Source organism: Harpia harpyja, unplaced genomic scaffold (genome assembly GCF_026419915.1).
Source record: "Harpia harpyja isolate bHarHar1 unplaced genomic scaffold, bHarHar1 primary haplotype scaffold_39, whole genome shotgun sequence".
NCBI classification, from domain to species: Eukaryota; Metazoa; Chordata; class Aves; order Accipitriformes; family Accipitridae; genus Harpia; species Harpia harpyja.
This window is the reverse complement of record NW_026293320.1, coordinates 963,279-984,818: the sequence shown is the minus strand read 5'-3', so window position 1 is coordinate 984,818 and position 21,540 is coordinate 963,279.

Genomic DNA, 21,540 nt, shown 5'->3' with positions numbered 1-21,540 from the left:
GGCCAGGACTACCATGCCAGCGCCGGCTTGGGAGGCCAGGTCTACACCGCCGGCGCCGGCAGGGAGGCCAGGTCTACCCCGCCGGTGCGGCTAGGGAGGCCAGGTCTTCCCCGCCGGGGGCCGGATATGGAGGCAATGACTATGACGCCGACGCCTGATAGGAAGGCCAGGTCTACGACGCCGGCGCCAGCTTGGTTGGTCAGGTATACCCCGCCGGCGCCGGCAGAGAGGCCAGGTCTACTTCGACGGCACCGGCTACGGAGGCCAGGTCTAACACGCCGGCGCTAGCTAGGGAGGCCAAGTCTACCCGGCCTGCGCCGCCTAGAGAGGACAGGTCTACCCCGCTGGCGCCGGATTGGGAGGCCAGGTCTACCACATTGGCGCCAGCTAGGGAGCCCAGGTCTACGCCGCCGGCACCGGCTTGGGAGGCCAGGTCTACCCTGGCGGCGCCGGCAGGGAGGACAGGTCTAACTCGCTGGCGCCGGATTGGGAGGCCAGGTCTACCACGTTGGCACCAGCTAGGGAGGCCAGGTCTACCCCGCGGGCGCCGGCAGGGAGTCCAGGTCTACCACGACAGCGCTGGATATGGATGCCAGGTCTACCCCGCCGGCGCCGGCTAAGGAGGCCACGTCTACCTCGCCGGCGCCAGCTTGGGAGGCCAGGTCTACAACGCCGGCGCCAGCAGGGAGGCTAGGTCTACCACGCCAGCGCCGGCTATGGAGGTAATGACTATGCCGCCGAGGCCTGATAGGGAGGCCAGGTCTTCGCCCCCGACGCTGGCTAGGGAGGCCAGGTCTACCCCGACGGCGCTGCTAACGAAGGCCAGGTCTACCGCGCCTGCGCCGGATTGGGAGGCCAGGTCTACCCCGCCGGAGCCAGCAGGGAGGCCAGTTCTTCCCCGCCGGCGCTGGCTAAGTAGGCCAGGTCTACCCCGCCGGTGCCGGCTAGGGAGGCCAGGTCTATCCCGCCGGCACCGGCTAGGAAGACAATGTCTACGCTGCCGGCGCCAGCTAGGAAGTCCAGGTCTACGCCGCCGATGCCGACTTTGGAGGTCAGGTCTACTGCGCCGGCGCCGGCTTGGGAGGCCAGGTTTACTCCGCTGGCGACGGCTAGGGAGGCCAGGTCTACCCCGCCGGCGCCGGCTAGGGAGGCAATGTCTACACCGCCGACGCCGGCTTGGGAGGCCAGGTCTACAACGCCGGCGCCAGCAGGGAGGCTAGGTCTACCACGCCAGCGCTGGCTATGGAGGTAATGACTATGCCGCCGAGGCCTGATAGGGAGGCCAGGTCTTCGCCCCCGACGCTGGCTAGGGAGGCCAGGTCTACCCTGCCGGCGTCGGCAGGTAGGCCAGGTCTACCCCACCGGCGCTGGCTAGGGAGGCCAGGTCTACCCCGCCGGCACCAGCAGGGAGGCTAGGTCTACACGGCCGGTGCCGGCGAGCGAGGAAATGTGTACGCCGCCGACGCTGGCTAGGGAGGCCAGGTCTACCCCGACGGCGCTGCTAACGAAGGCCAGGTCTACCGCGCCTGCGCCGGATTGGGAGGCCAGGTCTACCCCGCCGGAGCCAGCAGGGAGGCCAGTTCTTCCCCGCCGGCGCCGGCTACGGAGGCCAGGTCTACCCTGCCGGCGCTGGCTAGGTAGGCCAGGTCTACCCCGCCGGTGCCGGCTAGGGAGGCCAGGTCTATCCCGCCGGCACCGGCTAGGAAGACAATGTCTACGCTGCCGGCGCCAGCTAGGAAGTCCAGGTCTACGCCGCCGATGCCGACTTGGGAGGTCAGGTCTACTGCGCCGGCACTGGCTTGTGAGGCCAGGTTTACTCCGCTGGCGACGGCTAGGGAGGCCAGGTCTACCCCACTGGCGCTGGCTTGGGAGGCCATGTCAACCATGCCGGCGCCGCCTTGGGAGGTCAGGTCTACCCCGCCGGCGCTGCCTTCGGAGGTCAGGTCTACCCCGCCGGCGCCGGCAGGGAGGCCAGGTCTACACCACCGGTGCCGGATAGCGAGGAAATGTCCACGCCGCCGACGCCGGCAAAGGATGCAATGTCTACGCAGTTGGCGCCAGCTTGGGAGGCCAGGTCTACCCCGCCGGCACCGGCAGGCTGGCAAGGTCTACCCTGACGGCGCCAGCTACGAAGGCCAGGTCTACCCCGCCGGTGCCGGCTACGGATACCAGGTCTAGCTCGCTGGCGCCGTTTTGGGAGGCCAGGTCTACCCCGCCGGCTCCGGCATGGAGGCCATGTCTACCCCGCTGGCGCCGGCTTGGGAGGCCAGGTCTACTATACCGGCGCCGGCTAGGGAGGCAATGTCTATGACGCCGACGACGGCTAGGGAGGCTAGGTCTATGCCGCCGGCGCCGGCTTGGGAGGCAAGGTCTACGCCGCCGGCGCCGGCTAGGGAGGCCAGGTCTTCCCCGCCGGCGCCGGCTTGGGAAGCCAGGTCTACCCCGCTGGCGCCGGCTAGGGAGCCCAGGTCTACGCCGCCGGCACCGGCTTGGGAGGCCAGGTCTACCCTGGCGGCGCCGGCAGGGAGGCCAGGTCTACCCCGCCGGCGCCGGCAGGGAGTCCAGGTCTACCACGACAGCGCTGGATATGGATGCCAGGTCTACCCCACCGGCGCCGGCTAAGGAGGCCACGTCTACCTCGCCGGCGCCGGCTTGGGAGGCCAGGTCTACAACGCCGGCGCCAGCAGGGAGGCTAGGTCTACCACGCCAGCGCCGGCTATTGAGGTAATGACTATGCCGCCGAGGCCTGATAGAGAGGCCAGGTCTTCGCCCCCGACGCTGGCTAGGGAGGCCAGGTCTACCCCGACGGCGCTGCTAACGAAGGCCAGGTCTACCGCGCCTGCGCCGGATTGGGAGGCCAGGTCTACCCCGCCGGAGCCAGCAGGGAGGCCAGTTCTTCCCCGCCGGCGCCGGCTACGGAGGCCAGTTCTTCCCTGCCGGCGCTGGCTAGGTAGGCCAGGTATACCCCGCCGGTGCCGGCGAGGGAGGCCAGGTCTATCCCGCCGGCACCGGCTAGGAAGACAATGTCTACGCTGCCGGCGCCAGCTAGGAAGTCCAGGTCTACGCCGCCGATGCCGGCTAGGGAGGCCAGGTCTACGCCGCCGGCGCCGGCTTGGGAGGCCAGGTCTACCCCGCCGGCGCCGGCACGGAGGCCAGGTCTACCCCACCAGCGCCGGCTAGGGAGGCCATGTCTACGCCGCCGGCGCCGGGTTGGGAGGCCTGGCCTACGACGCTGGCGCCGGCTTGGGTGGCCAGGTCTACCCCGCGGGCGCCGGCAGGGAGGCCAGGTCTACCTCGCCGGCGCTGGCTAGGGGAGCCAAGTCTACCACGCTGGCGCAGGCTACGAAGGCCAGGTCTGCGCCGCCGGCGCCATCTTTGTAGGCTTGGTCTACTCCGCCGGCTCTGGCAGGGAGGCCAGGTCCAACTCACCGGCGCCGGCTAGGGAGGCCAGGTCTACCCCGCCAACGCCGGCAGGGAGGCCAGATCTACCCTGCTGGCGCCAGGTAGGGAGGCCAGGTCTACCCCGCTGGCGCAGGATTGGAAGGCCAGGTCTACCCCAACGGCGCCGGCTAGCGAGGAAATGTCTACGCTGCCGACGCCGGCTAAAGGATGCCAGGTGTGCGCCGCTAACGCCGTATAGGGATGCCAGGTCTACGCCTCCGGCGCGGGCTTGGGAGGCCAGGTCTACGCCGCTGGCACCATTTTGGGAGGCCAGGTCTACCCCGCCGGCTCCAGCAGGGAGGCCTGGTCTAAATCACCGGTTCTGGCTAGGGAGGCCAGGTCTACCCCGCCAACGCCGGCAGGGAGGCCAGGTCTTTCGTGCCGGCACTGGCTAGGGAGGCCAGGTCTACCCCGCCAGCGCCGGCTAGGGAGGCCAGGTCTACGCCGCCGGCGCCGGCTTGGGAGGCCAGGTCTACCCCAACGGCGCCGGCTAGCGAGGAAATGTCTACGCTGACGACGCCGGCTAAAGGAGGCCAGGTGTGCGCCGCCGGAGCCGGCTAGGGATGCCAGGTCTACGACGCCGGCGCGGGCTTGGGAGGCCAGGTCTACCCCGCGGGTGCCGGCAGGGAGGCCAGGTCTACGCCGCCGGCACCATCTTGGGAGGCCAGGTCTACTCCGCCGGCTCCGGCTTGGGAGGCCTGGCCTACGGCGCCGGCACGGGCTTGGGAGGCCAGGTCTACCCCGCGGGCGCTGGCATGGAGGCCAGGTCTACCTCGCCGGCACCGGCTAAGGGGGCCAGGTCTACCGCGCCGGCGCTGGCTATGGAGGCCAGGTCTGCTCCGCCGGCGCCATCTTGGGAGGCCAGGTCTACTCCGCTGGCTCCGGCAGAGAGGCCAGGTCTTCCTTGCCGGAGCCATCTAGGGAGGCCAGTTCTTCCCCGCCGGAGCCGGCTAGGGAGGCCAGGTCTACACCGCCGGTGCCGGCTTGGGAGGCCAGGTCTACCCCGCTGGCGCTGGGTAGGGAGGCCAGGTCTACCACGCTGGCGTGGTTAGGGAGGCGAGGTCTACCTCGCCGGCGCCAGATAGGGAGGCCAGGTCTATCCCACCAGCGCAGGATAGGAAGACAATGTCTACGCCGCCGGCGCCAGCTAGGGAGGCCAGGTCTACGCCGCCGGTGGCGGCTATGGAGGCCAGGTCTACCCCGCCAGCGCCGGCTAGGGATGCCAGGTCTACGCCGCCGGAGAGGGCCTGGGAGGCCAGGTCTACCCCGTGGGCGCCAGCAGGGAGGCCAGGTCTACCTCACCGGCGCCGGCTAGGGGCGCCAGGTCTACCGCGCCAGCGCCGGCTAGGGAGGCCAGGTCTACTTCGCCGGCTCCGGCAGGGAGGCCTGGTCTAACTCACCGGCGCCGGCCAGGGAGGCCAGGTCTACCCCGCCAATGCCGGCAAGGAGGCCAGGTCTACCCTGCTGGCGCCAGGTAGGGAGGCCAGGTCTTCCCTGCCGGCGCCGGCTAGGGTGGCCAGGTCTACCATGCTGGCGCCAGGTAGGGAGGCCAGTTCTTCCGCTCCGGTGCCGGCTTGGGAGGCCCGGTCTACCTCGCCGGTGCCATCTTGGGAGGCCAGGTCTACTTCGCCGGCTCCGGCAGGAAGGCCTGGTCAAACTCACCGGTGCCGGCTAGGGAGGCCAGGTCTACCCCGCCAACGCCAACAGCGAGGCCAGGTCTACCCTGCTAGCGCCAGGTAGGGAGGCCAGGTCTTCCGTGCCGCCGGCAACTAGGGAGGCCAGGTCTACCCCGCCAGCGCCGGCTAGGGAGGCCAGGTCTACGCCGCCGGAGCCGGCTTGGGAGGCCAGGTCTACTTCGTCGGCTCCGGCAGGAAGGCCTGGTCAAACTCACCGGTGCCGGCTAGGGAGGCCAGGTCTACCCCGCCAACGCCGGCAGCGAGGCCAGGTCTACCCTGCTAGCGCCAGGTAGGGAGGCCAGGTCTTCCGTGCCGCCGGCAACTAGGGAGGCCAGGTCTACCCCGCCAGCGCCGGCTAGGGAGGCCAGGTCTACGCCGCCGGAGCCGGCTTGGGAGGCCAGGTCTACCCCGCTGGCGCTGGGTAGGGAGGCCAGGTCTACCCCGCTGGCGCAGGCTTGGAAGGCCAGGTCTACCCCAACGGCGCCGGCTAGCGAGGAAATGTCTACGCTGACGACGCCGGCTAAAGGAGGCCAGGTGTGCGCCGCCGACGCCGGATAGGGATGCCAGGTCTAAGCCGCCGGCGCGGGCTTGGGAGGCCAGGTCTACCCCGCGGGCGCCGGCAGGGAGGCCAGGTCTACCTCACCGGCGCCGGCTAGGGGCGCCAGGTCTACCGCGCCAGCTCCGGCTAGGGAGGCCAGGTCTACCCCTCCGGCGCCGGCTTGGGAGGCCAGGTCTACGCCACCAGCACCATCTTGGGAGGCCAGGTCTACTCCGCTGGCTCCGGCTTTGGAGGCCTGGCCTACGACGCTGGCGCCGGCTTGGGAGGCCAGGTCTACCCTGCCGGTGCCAGCTAGGGAGGCCAGGTCTACGACGCCGGCGCGGGCTTGGGAGGCCAGGTCTACCCCGGGGCGCTGGCATGGAGGCCAGTTCTACCTCGCTCGCGCCAACTAAGGGGGCCAGGTCTACCGCGCCGGCGCCGGCTATGGAGGCCAGGTCTGCACCGCCGGCGCCATCTTGGGAGGCCAGGTATACTCCGCTGGCTCCGGCAGGGAGGCCCGGTCTAACTCACCGGCGTCGGCTAGGGAGGCCAGGTCTACCCCGCCAACGCCGGCAGAGAGGCCAGGTCTACGCCGCTAGCGCCGGCTAGGGAGGCCAGGTCTACCCCGCTGGCGCTGGGTAGGGAGGCCAGGTCTACCCCGCTGGCTCAGGCTTGGAAGGCCAGGTCTACCCCAACGGCGCCGGCTAGCGAGGAAATGTCTACGCTGACGATGCCGGCTAAAGGAGGCCAGGTGTGCGCCGCCGACGCCGGATAGGGATGCCAGGTCTACGCCGCCGGCGCGGGCTTGGGAGGCCAGGTCTACCTCACCGGTGCCGGCTAGGGGCGCCAGGTCTACTGCGCCAGCGCCGGATAGGGAGGCCAGGTCTACCCCTCCGGCGCCGGCTAGGGAGGCCAGGTCTACGCCGCCGGCACCATCTTGGGAGGCCAGGTCTACTTCGCCGGCTCTGGCAGGAAGGCCTGGTCAAACTCACCGGTGCCGGCTAGGGAGGCCAGGTCTACCCCGCCAACGCCGGCAGGGAGGCCAGGTCTACCCCGCCGGCGCCGGCTAGGGAGGCCAGGTCTACCACGCCGGCGCCGGATTGGGAGGCCAGGTCTATCCCTCCGGCGCTGGCTAGGGAGTCCAGGTCTACCTCGCAGGTGCAACCTAGGAAGACAATGTCTACACCGCCGGCGCTAACTAGGGAGGCCAGGTCTACGCTGCCGTCGCCGGCGTGGGAGGCCAGGTCTACCCAGCCGGCGCATGCTTGGGAGGCCAGGTCTAACTCGCCGGCGCTGGCAGGGAGGACAGGTCTAACTTGCGGACGCCGTCAGGGAGTCAAGGTCTACCCCGCCGGTGCCTGCTAGGGAAGCAATGTCTAAGCCGCCGGCGCCGGCTAGGGAGGCCAGGTCTTCCTTGCCGGCGCCGTCTAGGGAGGTCAGGTCTAACTCGCCGGTGCCGGCTAGGGAGGCCAGGTCTTCCTTGCCGGCGCTGGCAGGGTGTCCAGGTATACCCCGCCGGCGCCGGCTAGGGAGGCCAGGTCTATGACACCGGCGCCCGCTAGCGAGGCAATGTCTATGACGACGACGACGGCTAGGGAGCCCAGGTCTACGCCGCCGGCGCCGGCTTGGGAGGCCAGGTTTACGCCCCCGGCGCAGACTAGGGAGGCCAGGTCTACGCCACCAGCGCCGGCAGGGAGGCCAGTTCTTCCTTGCTGGCGCCGGCAGGGTGTCCAGGTCTACGCCGCCGGCGCTGGCTAGGGAGGCCAGGTCTATCCCGCCGGTGCTGGCTAGGAAGACAATGTATACGCAGGCGGCGCCAGCTAGGTAGGCCAAGTCAACACCACCGGCGCCGGCTTGGGAGGCCAGGACTACCATGCCAGCGCCGGCTTGGGAGGCCAGGTCTACACCGCCGGCGCCGGCAGGGAGGCCAGGTCTACCCCGCCGGTGCGGCTAGGGAGGCCAGGTCTTCCCCGCCGGGGCCGGATATGGAGGCAATGACTATGACGCCGACGCCTGATAGGAAGGCCAGGTCTACGACGCCGGCGCCAGCTTGATTGGTCAGGTATACCCCGCCGGCGCCGGCAGAGAGGCCAGGTCTACTTCGACGGCACCGGCTACGGAGGCCAGGTCTAACACGCCGGCGCTAGCTAGGGAGGCCAAGTCTACCCGGCCTGCGCCGCCTAGAGAGGACAGTTCTACCGAGCCGCCGCCGCCTAGAGAGGCCAGGTCTACCCCGCTGGCGCCGGATTGGGAGGCCAGGTCTACCACATTGGCACCAGCTAGGGAGCCCAGGTCTACGCCGCCGGCACCGGCTTGGGAGGCCAGGTCTACCCTGGCGGCGCCGGCAGGGAGGACAGGTCTAACTCGCTGGCGCCGGATTGGGAGGCCAGGTCTACCACGTTGGCACCAGCTAGGGAGGCCAGGTCTACCCCGCGGGCGCCGGCAGGGAGTCCAGGTCTACCACGACAGCGCTGGATATGGATGCCAGGTCTACCCCGCCGGCGCCGGCTAAGGAGGCCACGTCTACCTCGCCGGCGCCAGCTTGGGAGGCCAGGTCTACAACGCCGGCGCCAGCAGGGAGGCTAGGTCTACCACGCCAGCGCCGGCTATGGAGGTAATGACTATGCCGCCGAGGCCTGATAGGGAGGCCAGGTCTTCGCCCCCGACGCTGGCTAGGGAGGCCAGGTCTACCCCGACGGCGCTGCTAACGAAGGCCAGGTCTACCGCGCCTGCGCCGGATTGGGAGGCCAGGTCTACCCCGCCGGAGCCAGCAGGGAGGCCAGTTCTTCCCCGCCGGCGCTGGCTAGGTAGGCCAGGTCTACCCCGCCGGTGCCGGCTAGGGAGGCCAGGTCTATCCCGCCGGCACCGGCTAGGAAGACAATGTCTACGCTGCCGGCGCCAGCTAGGAAGTCCAGGTCTACGCCGCCGATGCCGACTTTGGAGGTCAGGTCTACTGCGCCGGCGCCGGCTTGGGAGGCCAGGTTTACTCCGCTGGCGACGGCTAGGGAGGCCAGGTCTACCCCGCCGGCGCCGGCTAGGGAGGCAATGTCTACACCGCCGACGCCGGCTTGAGAGGCCAGGTCTACAACGCCGGCGCCAGCAGGGAGGCTAGGTCTACCACGCCAGCGCCGGCTATGGAGGTAATGACTATGCCGCCGAGGCCTGATAGGGAGGCCAGGTCTTCGCCCCCGACGCTGGCTAGGGAGGCCAGGTCTACCCTGCCGGCGTCGGCAGGTAGGCCAGGTCTACCCCACCGGCGCTGGCTAGGGAGGCCAGGTCTACCCCGCCGGCACCAGCAGGGAGGCTAGGTCTACACGGCCGGCGCCGGCGAGCGAGGAAATGTGTACGCCGCCGACGCTGGCTAGGGAGGCCAGGTCTACCCCGACGGCGCTGCTAACGAAGGCCAGGTCTACCGCGCCTGCGCCGGATTGGGAGGCCAGGTCTACCCCGCCGGAGCCAGCAGGGAGGCCAGTTCTTCCCCGCCGGCGCCGGCTACGGAGGCCAGGTCTACCCTGCCGGCGCTGGCTAGGTAGGCCAGGTCTACCCCGCCGGTGCCGGCTAGGGAGGCCAGGTCTATCCCGCCGGCACCGGCTAGGAAGACAATGTCTACGCTGCCGGCACCAGCTAGGAAGTCCAGGTCTACGCCGCCGATGCCGACTTGGGAGGTCAGGTCTACTGCGCCGGCACTGGCTTGTGAGGCCAGGTTTACTCCGCTGGCGACGGCTAGGGAGGCCAGGTCTACCCCGCTGGCGCCGGCTAGGGAGGCAATGTCTACACCGCCGACGCCGGCTAGGGAGGCCAGGTCTTCCCCGCCGGCGCCGGCTAGGGAGGCCAGGTCTACCCCACTGGCGCTGGCTTGGGAGGCCATGTCAACCATGCCGGCGCCGCCTTGGGAGGTCAGGTCTACCCCGCCGGCGCTGCCTTCGGAGGTCAGGTCTACCCCGCCGGCGCCGGCAGGGAGGCCAGGTCTACACCACCGGTGCCGGATAGCGAGGAAATGTCCACGCCGCCGACGCCGGCAAAGGATGCAATGTCTACGCAGTTGGCGCCAGCTTGGGAGGCCAGGTCTACCCCGCCGGCACCGGCAGGCTGGCAAGGTCTACCCTGACGGCGCCGGCTACGAAGGCCAGGTCTACCCCGCCGGCGCCGGCTACGGATACCAGGTCTAGCTCGCTGGCGCCGTTTTGGGAGGCCAGGTCTACCCCGCCGGCTCCGGCATGGAGGCCATGTCTACCCCGCTGGCGCCGGCTTGGGAGGCCAGGTCTACTATACCGGCGCCGGCTAGGGAGGCAATGTCTATGACGCCGACGACGGCTAGGGAGGCTAGGTCTATGCCGCCGGCGCCGGCTTGGGAGGCAAGGTCTACGCCGCCAGCGCCGGCTTGGGAGGCAAGGTCTACGCCGCCGGCGCCGGCTAGGGAGGCCAGGTCTTCCCCGCCGGCGCCGGCTTGGGAGGCCAGGTCTACCCCGCTGGCGCCGGCTAGGGAGCCCAGGTCTACGCCGCCGGCACCGGCTTGGGAGGCCAGGTCTACCCTGGCGGCGCCGGCAGGGAGGCCAGGTCTTCCCCGCCGGCGCCGGCAGGGAGTCCAGGTCTACCACGACAGCGCTGGATATGGATGCCAGGTCTACCCCGCCGGCGCCGGCTAAGGAGGCCACGTCTACCTCGCCGGCGCCGGCTTGGGAGGCCAGGTCTACAACGCCGGCGCCAGCAGGGAGGCTAGGTCTACCACGCCAGCGCCGGCTATGGAGGTAATGACTATGCCGCCGAGGCCTGATAGGGAGGCCAGGTCTTCGCCCCTGACGCTGGCTAGGGAGGCCAGGTCTACCCCGACGGCGCTGCTAACGAAGGCCAGGTCTACCGCGCCTGCGCCGGATTGGGAGGCCAGGTCTACCCCGCCGGAGCCAGCAGGGAGGCCAGTTCTTCCCCGCCGGCGCCGGCTACGGAGGCCAGTTCTTCCCTGCCGGCGCTGGCTAGGTAGGCCAGGTCTACCCCGCCGGTGCCGGCTAGGGAGGCCAGGTCTATCCCGCCAGCACCGGCTAGGAAGACAATGTCTACGCTGCCGGCGCCAGCTAGGAAGTCCAGGTCTACGCCGCCGATGCCGGCTAGGGAGGCCAGGTCTACGACGCCGGCGCCGGCTTGGGAGGCCAGGTCTACCCCGCCGGCGCCGGCACGGAGGCCAGGTCTACCCCACCAGTGCCAGCTAGGGAGGCTATGTCTACGCCGCCGGCACCGTGTTGGGAGGCCTGGCCTACGACGCTGGCGCCGGCTTGGGTGGCCAGGTCTACCCCGCAGGCGCCGGCAGGGAGGCCAGGTCTACCTCGCCGGCGCTGGCTAGGGGAGCCAAGTCTACCGCGCCGGCGCCGGCTACGGAGGCCAGGTCTGCGCCGCCGGCGCCATCTTTGTAGGCTTGGTCTACTCCGCCGGCTCCGGCAGGGAGGCCAGGTCCAACTCACCGGCGCCGGCTAGGGAGGCCAGGTCTACCCCTCCGGCGCCGGCTAGGGAGGCCAGGTCTACGCCGCCGGCACCATCTTGGGAGGCCAGGTCTACTTCGCCGGCTCTGGCAGGAAGGCCTGGTCAAACTCACCGGTGCCGGCTAGGGAGGCCAGGTCTACCCCGCCAACGCCGGCAGGGAGGCCAGGTCTACCCCGCCGGCGCTGGCTAGGGAGGCCAGGTCTACCACGCCGGCGCCGGATTGGGAGGCCAGGTCTATCCGTCCGGCGCTGGCTAGGGAGTCCAGGTCTACCTCGCAGGTGCAACCTAGGAAGACAATGTCTACGCCGCCGGCGCTAGCTAGGGAGGCCAGGTCTACGCTGCCGTCGCCGGCGTGGGAGGCCAGGTCTACCCAGCCGGCGCATGCTTGGGAGGCCAGGTCTAACTCGCCGGCGCTGGCAGGGAGGACAGGTCTAACTTGCGGACGCCGTCAGGGAGTCAAGGTCTACCCCGCCGGTGCCTGCTAGGGAAGCAATGTCTAAGCCGCCGGCGCCGGCTAGGGAGGCCAGGTCTTCCTTGCCGGCGCCGTCTAGGGAGGTCAGGTCTAACTCGCCGGTGCCGGCTAGGGAGGCCAGGTCTTCCTTGCCGGCGCTGGCAGGGTGTCCAGGTATACCCCGCCGGCGCCGGCTAGGGAGGCCAGGTCTATGACACCGGCGCCCGCTAGCGAGGCAATGTCTATGACGACGACGACGGCTAGGGAGCCCAGGTCTACGCCGCCGGCGCCGGCTTGGGAGGCCAGGTTTACGCCGCCGGCGCAGACTAGGGAGGCCAGGTCTACGCCACCAGCGCCGGCAGGGAGGCCAGTTCTTCCTTGCTGGCGCCGGCAGGGTGTCCAGGTCTACGCCGCCGGCGCTGGCTAGGGAGGCCAGGTCTATCCCGCCGGTGCTGGCTAGGAAGACAATGTATACGCAGGCGGCGCCAGCTAGGTAGGCCAAGTCAACACCGCCGGCGCCGGCAGGGAGGCCAGGTCTACCCCACCGGTGCGGCTAGGGAGGCCAGGTCTTCCCCGCCGGGGCCGGATATGGAGGCAATGACTATGACGCCGACGCCTGATAGGAAGGCCAGGTCTACGACGCCGGCGCCGGCTTGGTTTGTCAGGTCTACCCCGCCGGCGCCGGCAGAGAGGCCAGGTCTACTTCGACGGCAGCGGCTACGGAGGCCAGGTCTAACCCGCCGGCGCCAGCTAGGAAGGCAAACTCTACCCAGCCTGCGCCGCCTAGAGAGGACAGGTCTACCCGGCTGCCGCCGCCTAGAGAGGCCAGGTCTACCCCACCGGTGCCGTCTAGCGAGGAAATGTCTACGCCGCCGACGCCGGCAAGGGAGGCAATGTCTATGCATTCGGCACCAGCTAGGGAGGCCAGGTCTACCCTGCCGGCGCCGACAGGGTGGCCAGGTCTACCCTGACGGCGCCGGCTACGAAGGCCAGGTCTACCACGCCAGCGCCGGCTTGGGAGGCCAGGTCTACCCCGCCGTCGCCGGCTACGGAGGCCAGGTCTACTATACCGGTGCCAGCAAGGGAGGCCAGGTCTACGTCGCCGGCGCCGGCTACGGAGGACAGGTCTACCCCCCTGGCGCCGGCTAGGGAGGCCAGGTCTACAGCACCGGCACCGGATTGGGAAGCCAGGTCTATGACACCGGCACCAGCTTTGGAGGCCAGGTCTACCCTGCCGGCGCCGACTAGCGAGGCAATGGCTATGACGCCGACGACGGCTAGGGAGGCCAGGTCTACCCTGGTGGCGCCGGCTACGGAGGTGTCCTGGTTTCAGCTGGGATAGAGTTAACTGTCTTCCTAGTATCTGGTACAGTGCTATGTTTTGAGTTCAGAGCGAAGAATGTTGATAACACTGATGTTTTCAGTTGTTGCTCAGTAGCATTTAGACTACTGTCAAGGATTTTTCAGCTTCTCATGCCCAGCCAGTGAGAAAGCTGGAGGGGCACAAGAAGTTGGCACAGGACACAGCCAGGGCACCTGACCCAAACTGGCCAACGGTGTATTCCATACCATGTGACGTCCCATGCAGTATAGGAACGGGGAGGTGGGGGGGCACGGATTCGCCGCTGTGGGACTGGCTGGGTGTCGGTCGGCAGGTGGTGAGCAATTGCACTGCGCATCATTTGTACATTCCAATCCTTTCATTATTACTGTTGTCATTTTATGAGTGTTATCATTATCATTATTAGTTTCTTCTTTTCTGTTCTATTAAACCGTTCTTATCTCAACCCATGGGTTTTGCTTCTTCTCCGATTTTCTCCCCCATCCCACTGGGTGGGGGGGAGTGAGTGAGCGGCTGCGTGGTGTTTAGTTGCTGGCTGGGGTTAAACCACGACACCATATTACTCTGGAGTACCAGTAGGGGTAACGGTACTACTGTGCAGGGTCAAGGAACGGATGCCAGGCCTAACCTGGAGAATCAAGTAGGCATAGCAGGGCGAGCCAAGAGCATCAAGTAGGGAGGGGCGGGGTCTGGCCCACTGGCACCGGCAGAGAGGCCAGGTCTACCCTCCGAGCGCGGGCAGAGAGACCAGATCTACCCTGCCCTTGCTGACAGGGATGCAAGTTCTACCTGCCATTGCCAACAGGGAGGCCAGGTCGAACCCACCTGCGCGGTTAGGGAGGCCAGGTCTACCAGCCCATGCGGGTAGGGAGGCCATGCGTGACCCGCCCGCGAGGGTAGGGAGGCTAGGTCTACCCCGCCTTTGCCGCAAGGCGGCCAGGTCTACCCCGCATGCACGGGTAGGGAGGCCAGGTCTACTCAGCCCGCGAAGGTAGGGAGGCCGGTTCTACACCGCCCTTGCCGTAGGGAGGCCATGTCTACCCGCCCTCGGTGGTAGGGAGGCCAGGTATACCCCACTGGGGCCGGCATGGAGACCAGGTCTAACCTGGCATTGCCAGCAGGGAGGTCAGGTCTACCCCACCTGCACGGGTAGGGAGGCAAGGTCTACCCCACCAGCGACAGAAAAGAGGCCAGATCTACCCCGTCCTTATCGGTAGGGAAGCCAGGTCCACCCCACTGGCGCTGGCAGGGTGGCCAGGTCTACCCAGTCCATGCGGGAAGAGAGGCCAGGTCTACACCACCCTTCCCATAGGTAGACCAGGTCTACCCTCCCAGCGCAGGCAGAAAGGCCAGACCTACCCCGCCATTGCCATCAGGGAGGCAAGGTCTACCCCCACACTTGTCGGCAGGGAGGAGAGGTCTACCCCACCAATGCGGGTAGGGAGGCCAGTTGTACCCAGCCCTTGCGAGCAAGGTCTAAGACTCCCTTGCCGGCAGGAGGCCAGGTCTACCCCACTGGCACTGGCAGGGAGGCCAGGTCTACCCCGCCAACGCGGGTAGGGAGGCGTGGTCTACCAAGCCCTCACAGTTAGGGTGGCCTGGTATACCCTGCCTGTGCAGCTAGAGAGGACAGGTCGACCCTGCCTGCGTGGATAGGGAGGCAAGGTCTATCCCACCGATGCCGTCATGGAGGACAGGTCTAGAGCACCCGCGAGGTATAGTGAGGCCAGGTCTACAATGCCCGCGCGGGTAGGGAGGCCAGGTCTACCCCGAAGGCACCGGCAAGGAGGCGAGGTCTACCCCGCCCATGCGGGTATGGAGGCCAGGTCTACCACACCCGCTTGGGTAGGGAGGCATGGTCTACCCCTCCTGCATGGGTAGGGATGCAAGGTCTATCCAGCCCGCACGGGTAGGGAGGCCTGGTCTACCCCGTCGGTGCTGGCAGGGAGGCCAGGTCTACCCGACCCGCACGGGCAGGGAAGCTAGGTCTACCTCCCCCGTGCGCGTGTAGAGGCAAGGTCTACGCCGCCCGCGCAGGCAGGGAGGCCAAATCTACCCCGCCCGGGCGGGAAGGGAGGCCAGGTGTACACCGCGCGCTCCGGAAGGAAGGCCAGGTCTACCCTGCCCGCGCGGATAGGGAGGCCAGGTCTACCCCGCCCGTGCGGGTATGGAGGCCAGGTCTACCTCGACCACGCGGGTAGGGAGGCCAGTTGTACCCTGCGCGCGATGGGCAGGAATGCCAGGTCTACCCCGCCGGCGCCGAAATGGAGGTCAGCTCTACCCGCTCCGCGCGGGTAGGGAAACCAAGTCTACCCCATCTGCGCCATCAAGGAGGCCAGATCTACACCTCCGGCACCGGCAGGGTGGCCAGCTCTACCCCGCCAGAACCAAAGTGAGGCCAGCTCTACCCCGCCCGTGCGGGTAGGAAGACCAGGTCTAAGCCAACTCTTCCGGCAGGGAGGCCAGGACTACTCCGCCCGCGCGGGTAAGAAGGCCAGCTCTACTCCGCCCGCGCGGGTAAGAAGGCCAGGTCAACCCCGCCGGGGCCGGCAGGGAGGCCAGGTCGACCCCGCCGTAGCAGATTGGGAGGCCAGGTCTACCCGCTGTTCGCTGGCAGGGCGGCCAGGTCTACCTCGCACAGGCGGGTAGGAAGGCCAGGTCTAACCCACCCGCTCCAGCGGGGAGGCCAGGTATACCCCTCCCGCGTGGGTAGGGAGGCCAGGTCTACCCCGCCGGCGCCGGCAAGGTGGCCAGGTCTACCCCGCCCATGCGGGTATGGAGGCCAGGTTTACCACTACCCGTGTGGGTAGGGAGGCATGGTCTACCCATCCCGTGTGGGTAGGGACGCCAATTCTACCCCGCCGGCGCCTGCAGGGTGACCAGGTCTACCCCGCCCGCTCGGGTAGGGAAGCCAGGTCTACCCCGCCGGTGCAACAGGGGGGCCAGGTCTACCCCGCCCGTGTGGGTAGGGAAACCAGGTCTATCCCTCCTGTGCCGGTAGTGATGCCAGGTCTACCCCGCCCACGCGGGTAGGGCAGCCAGGTCTACCCCGCCCACGCGGGTAGTGAGCTCAGGTCTACCCCTCTTGCATGGACAGGGAGGCCAGGTCTACCCCCCACTCGGGTAGGGAGGCCAAGTCTACCTCTCTGTGCCCGTAGTGAGGCCAGGTCTACTTCGCCCGCGCGGGTAGGGAGGCCAGCTCTACCCCGCCAGAGCTGTATGGAGGCCAGGTCTACCCCGTCTGCGCTGGTAGGGAGGCCACGTCTACCTCGCCCGCCCGGGCGGGGAGGGCAAGTCTACCCTGCCCGTGCGGGTAGGGAGGCCAGGTCTAACCCGCCAGCACGGGTATGGAGGCCAGGTCTACCCCGCCCACGTGGGTACGGAAGCCAGGTCTACCCCGCCCGCCCGGGTAGGGAGATCTAGTCTTACCTCTCCCGTGCAGGATGTGAGGCCAGGTCTATCCCGCCCACGCTGGTAGGCAGGGCAGGTCTACCCCGCCGAGCGGGCAGGGAGGCCATGTCTACCCCGCCCACGAGGGTATGGTGGGCAGGTGTACCCTGCCAGCGCGGGTAAAGGAGGCCAGGTGTACCCCGCCCACGCGGGTAGGGAGGCCAGATCTATAACGCCACTGCCGGCAGGGATGCCAGGTCTACCCCTTCCGCGCGGGTACAGAGGCCAGGTCTACCGTGCCCACGCGGGTAGGGAGGCCAGATGTACCCCGCCCACGCGGATCGTGAGGCCAGGACTACCTCGCCCGCGAGGGTAGGGAGGTCAAGTCTACCTCTCCCCATGCCCCTAGTGAGGCCAGGTCTACCCTGCCCAAAGGGGTAGGGAGGGCAGTTCTACACCGCCCGCGTGGGTAGGGAGGGCAGTTCTACCCAGCTGGCACCGGCAGGGAGGTGAGGTCTACCCACCTGCTCCGGTAGGGAGGCCAAGTCTACCTCTCCCATTCCGGTAGTGAGGCCAGGTCTACTGCGCTCGCGCAGGTAGGGAGGCAAGGTCTAAGCATCCCGTGCGGACAGGAAGGCCAGGTCTACCCCACCCGTGTGGGTAGGGAGGCCAAATCTACGCTGCCCGTGCGGGTAGGGAGGCCAGTCAACCCGGCCAGAGCCCATAGGCACGCCAGGTCTACATCGCCCACGGGGGTAGGGAGGCCAGGTCTACCCCGCCCACGCGGGTAGGGAGGTCAAGTCTACCCCAACTGTTCTAGGTAGGGAGGCAAGGTCTACCCCACCAGCACGGGTACGGAGGCCAGGTCTAACCCGCCCGCGTGGGTAGGGAGGCCAGGTCTATCCCACCCGCGTGGGTAGGGAGGTCAAGTCTAACTCTCCCGTGCCAGTAGTGAGGCCAGGTATACCCTGCCCGCGCGGGTAGGGAGGTCAAGTCTAACTCTCCCGTGCCAGTAGTGAGGCCAGGTATACCCTGCCCGCGCGGGTAGGGAGGCCAGGTCTACATAGCCCACGCTGGTAGGCAGACCAGGTCTACCCCGCCCGAGCGGGCACGGAGGCCATGTCTACACAGCCCGCGCAAGTAGGGAGGCCAGGTCTACCACACCTGCGACCGTAGGGAGGCCAGGTCTACCTCGAACGCGCGGACAGGGAGGCCAGATCTACCCCAGCGGCGCCGGCAGGGATACCAGGTCTACCCCACGGGGTCCTGCAGGGACACCAGGTCTAACCCGCTTGAGAGGGTAAGTAGGCCAGGTCTACCCCGCCCGCAAGGGTATGGAGGACAGGTCTACCCTGCCCGCGTGGGCAGGGAGGCCAGGTCTACCCAGCCAGCACAGGCAGGGAGGCGAGGTCTACGCCGCCCGCGCGGGTAGGGAGGCCAGGACTACCCCGCCTGCGCGGACAGTGAGGCCAGGTCTACCCCCCAGCTGGTGTAGGGAGGCCAAGTCTACCTCTCACGTGCCGGTAGTGAGGCCAGGTCTACCCCGCCCGCGCAGGTAGGGAGGCAAGGTGTTTCCCACGCATGCAGGTAGGGAGGCCAGGTCTACCCTGCTTGCGCGGACAGGAACTCCAGGTCTACCCCAGCCACGCGGGTAGGGAGGCTAGGTCTACCCCGCCAGAGCCCGTAGGGAGGCCAGGTCTACCCTGCCTGCGCGGGTAGGGAGGCCAGGTCTACCCCGCCAGAGCCCGTAGGGAGGCCATGTCTACCCCGACGGCGCCGGCAGGGAGGCCAGGTCTACCCCGCCCGCGCGGTTAGGGAGGCCATGTCTACCCCGACGGCGCCGGCAGGGAGGCCAGGTCTACCACACCCGCTTGGGTAGGGAGGCATGGTCTACCCCTCCTGCATGGGTAGGGATGCAAGGTCTATCCAGCCCGCACGGGTAGGGAGGCCTGGTCTACCCCGTCGGTGCTGGCAGGGAGGCCAGGTCTACCCGACCCGCACGGGCAGGGAAGCCAGGTCTACCTCCCCCGTGCGGGTGTAGAGGCAAGGTCTACGCCGCCCGCGCAGGCAGGGAGGCCAAATCTACCCCGCCCGGGCGGGAAGGGAGGCCAGGTGTACACCGCGCGCTCCGGAAGGAAGGCCAGGTCTACCCTGCCCGCGCGGATAGGGAGGCCAGGTCTACCCCGCCCGTGCGGGTATGGAGGCCAGGTCTACCTCGACCACGCGGGTAGGGAGGCCAGTTGTACCCTGCGCGCATGGGCAGGAATGCCAGGTCTACCCCGCCGGCGCCGAAATGGAGGTCAGCTCTACCCCGCCCGCGCGGGTAGGGAAACCAAGTCTACCCCATCTGCGCCGTCAAGGAGGCCAGATCTACACCTCCAGCACCGGCAGGGTGGCCAGCTCTACCCCGCCAGAACCAAAGTGAGGCCAGCTCTACCCCGCCCGTGCGGGTAGGAAGACCAGGTCTAAGCCAACTCTTCCGGCAGGGAGGCCAGGACTACTCCGCCCGCGCGGGTAAGAAGGCCAGCTCTACTCCGCCCGCGCGGGTAAGAAGGCCAGGTCAACCCCGCCGGGGCCGGCAGGGAGGCCAGGTCGACCCCGCCGTAGCAGATTGGGAGGCCAGGTCTACCCCGCTGTTCGCTGGCAGGACGGCCAGGTCTACCTCGCACAGACGGGTAGGAAGGCCAGGTCTAACCCACCCGCTCCAGCGGGGAGGCCAGGTATACCCCTCCCGCGTGGGTAGGGAGGCCAGGTCTACCCCGCCGGCGCCGGCAAGGTGGCCAGGTCTACCCCGCCCATGCGGGTATGGAGGCCAGGTTTACCACACCCGTGTGGGTAGGGAGGCATGGTCTACCCATCCCGTGTGGGTAGGGACGCCAATTCTACCCCGCCGGCGCCTGCAGGGTGACCAGGTCTACCCCGCCCGCTCGGGTAGGGAAGCCAGGTCTACCCCGCCGGTGCCAACAGGGGGGCCAGGTCTACCCCGCCCGTGTGGGTAGGGAAACCAGGTCTATCCCTCCTGTGCCGGTAGTGATGCCAGGTCTACCCCGCCCACGCGGGTAGGGCAGCCAGGTCTACCCCGCCCACGCGGGTAGTGAGCTCAGGTCTACCCCTCTTGCACGGACAGGGAGGCCAGGTCTACCCCCCACTCGGGTAGGGAGGCCAAGTCTACCTCTCTGTGCCCGTAGTGAGGCCAGGTCTACTTCGCCCGCGCGGGTAGGGAGGCCAGCTCTACCCGGCCAGAGCTGTATGGAGGCCAGGTCTACCCCGTCTGCGCTGGTAGGGAGGCCACGTCTACCTCGCCCGCCCGGGCGGGGAGGGCAAGTCTACCCTGCCCGTGCGGGTAGGGAGGCCAGGTCTAACCCGCCAGCACGGGTATGGAGGCCAGGTCTACCCCGCCCACGTGGGTACGGAAGCCAGGTCTACCCCGCCCGCCCGGGTAGGGAGATCTAGTCTACCTCTCCCGTGCAGGTAGTGAGGCCAGGTCTATCCCGCCCACGCTGGTAGGCAGGGCAGGTCTACCCCGCCCGAGCGGGCAGGGAGGCCATGTCTACCCCGCCCACGTGGGTATGGAGGGCAGGTGTACCCTGCCAGCGCGGGTAAAGGAGGCCAGGTGTACCCCGCCCACGCGGGTAGGGAGGCCAGGTCTATAACGCCACTGCCGGAAGGGATGCCAGGTCTACCCCTTCCGCGCGGGTACAGAGGCCAGGTCTACCGTGCCCACGCGGGTAGGGAGGCCAGATGTACCCCGCCCACGCGGATCGTGAGGCCAGGTCTACCTCGCCCGCGTGGGTAGGGAGGTCAAGTCTACCTCTCCCATGCCCCTAGTGAGGCCAGGTCTACCCTGCCCAAAGGGGTAGGGAGGGCAGTTCTACACCGCCCGCGTGGGTAGGGAGGGCAGTTCTACCCAGCTGGCACCGGCAGGGAGGTGAGGTCTACCCCCCTGCTCCGGTAGGGAGGCCAAGTCTACCTCTCCCATTCCGGTAGTGAGGCCAGGTCTACTGCGCTCGCGCAGGTAGGGAGGCAAGGTCTAAGCATCCCGTGCGGACAGGAAGGCCAGGTCTACCACACCCGCGCGGGTAGGGAGGCCAGGTCTACATAGCCCACGCTGGTAGGCAGACCAGGTCTACCCCGCCCGAGCGGGCACGGAGGCCATGTCTACACAGCCCGCGCAAGTAGGGAGGCCAGGTCTACCACGCCTGCGACCGTAGGGAGGCCAGGTCTACCTCGAACGCGCGGACAGGGAGGCCAGATCTACCCCAGCGGCGCCGGCAGGGATACCAGGTCTACCCCACGGGGTCCTGCAGGGACGCCAGGTCTAACCCGCTTGAGAGGGTAAGTAGGCCAGGTCTACCCCGCCCGCAAGGGTATGGAGGACAGGTCTACCCTGCCCGCGTGGGCAGGGAGGCCAGGTCTACCCAGCCAGCGCGGGCAGGGAGGCGAGGTCTACGCCGCCCGCGCGGGTAGGGAGGCCAGGACTACCCCGCCTGCGCGGACAGTGAGGCCAGGTCTACCCCCCAGCTGGTGTAGGGAGGCCAAGTCTACCTCTCACGTGCCGGTAGTGAGGCCAGGTCTACCCCGCCCGCGCGGGTAAGAAGGCCAGGTCAACCCCGCCGGGGCCGGCAGGGAGGCCAGGTCGACCCCGCCGTAGCAGATTGGGAGGCCAGGTCTACCCCGCTGTTCGCTGGCAGGGCGGCCAGGTCTACCTCGCACAGGCGGGTAGGAAGGCCAGGTCTAACCCACCCGCTCCAGCGGGGAGGCCAGGTATACCCCTCCCGCGTGGGTAGGGAGGCCAGGTCTACCCCGCCGGCGCCGGCAAGGTGGCCAGGTCTACCCCGCCCATGCGGGTATGGAGGCCAGGTTTACCACACCCGTGTGGGTAGGGAGGCATGGTCTACCCATCCCGTGTGGGTAGGGACGCCAATTCTACCCCGCCGGCGCCTGCAGGGTGACCAGGTCTACCCCGCCCGCTCGGGTAGGGAAGCCAGGTCTACCCCGCCGGTGCCAACAGGGGGGCCAGGTCTACCCCGCCCGTGTGGGTAGGGAAACCAGGTCTATCCCTCCTGTGCCGGTAGTGATGCCAGGTCTACCCCGCCCACGCGGGTAGGGCAGCCAGGTCTACCCCGCCCACGCGGGTAGTGAGCTCAGGTCTACCCCTCTTGCACGGACAGGGAGGCCAGGTCTACCCCCCACTCGGGTAGGGAGGCCAAGTCTACCTCTCTGTGCCCGT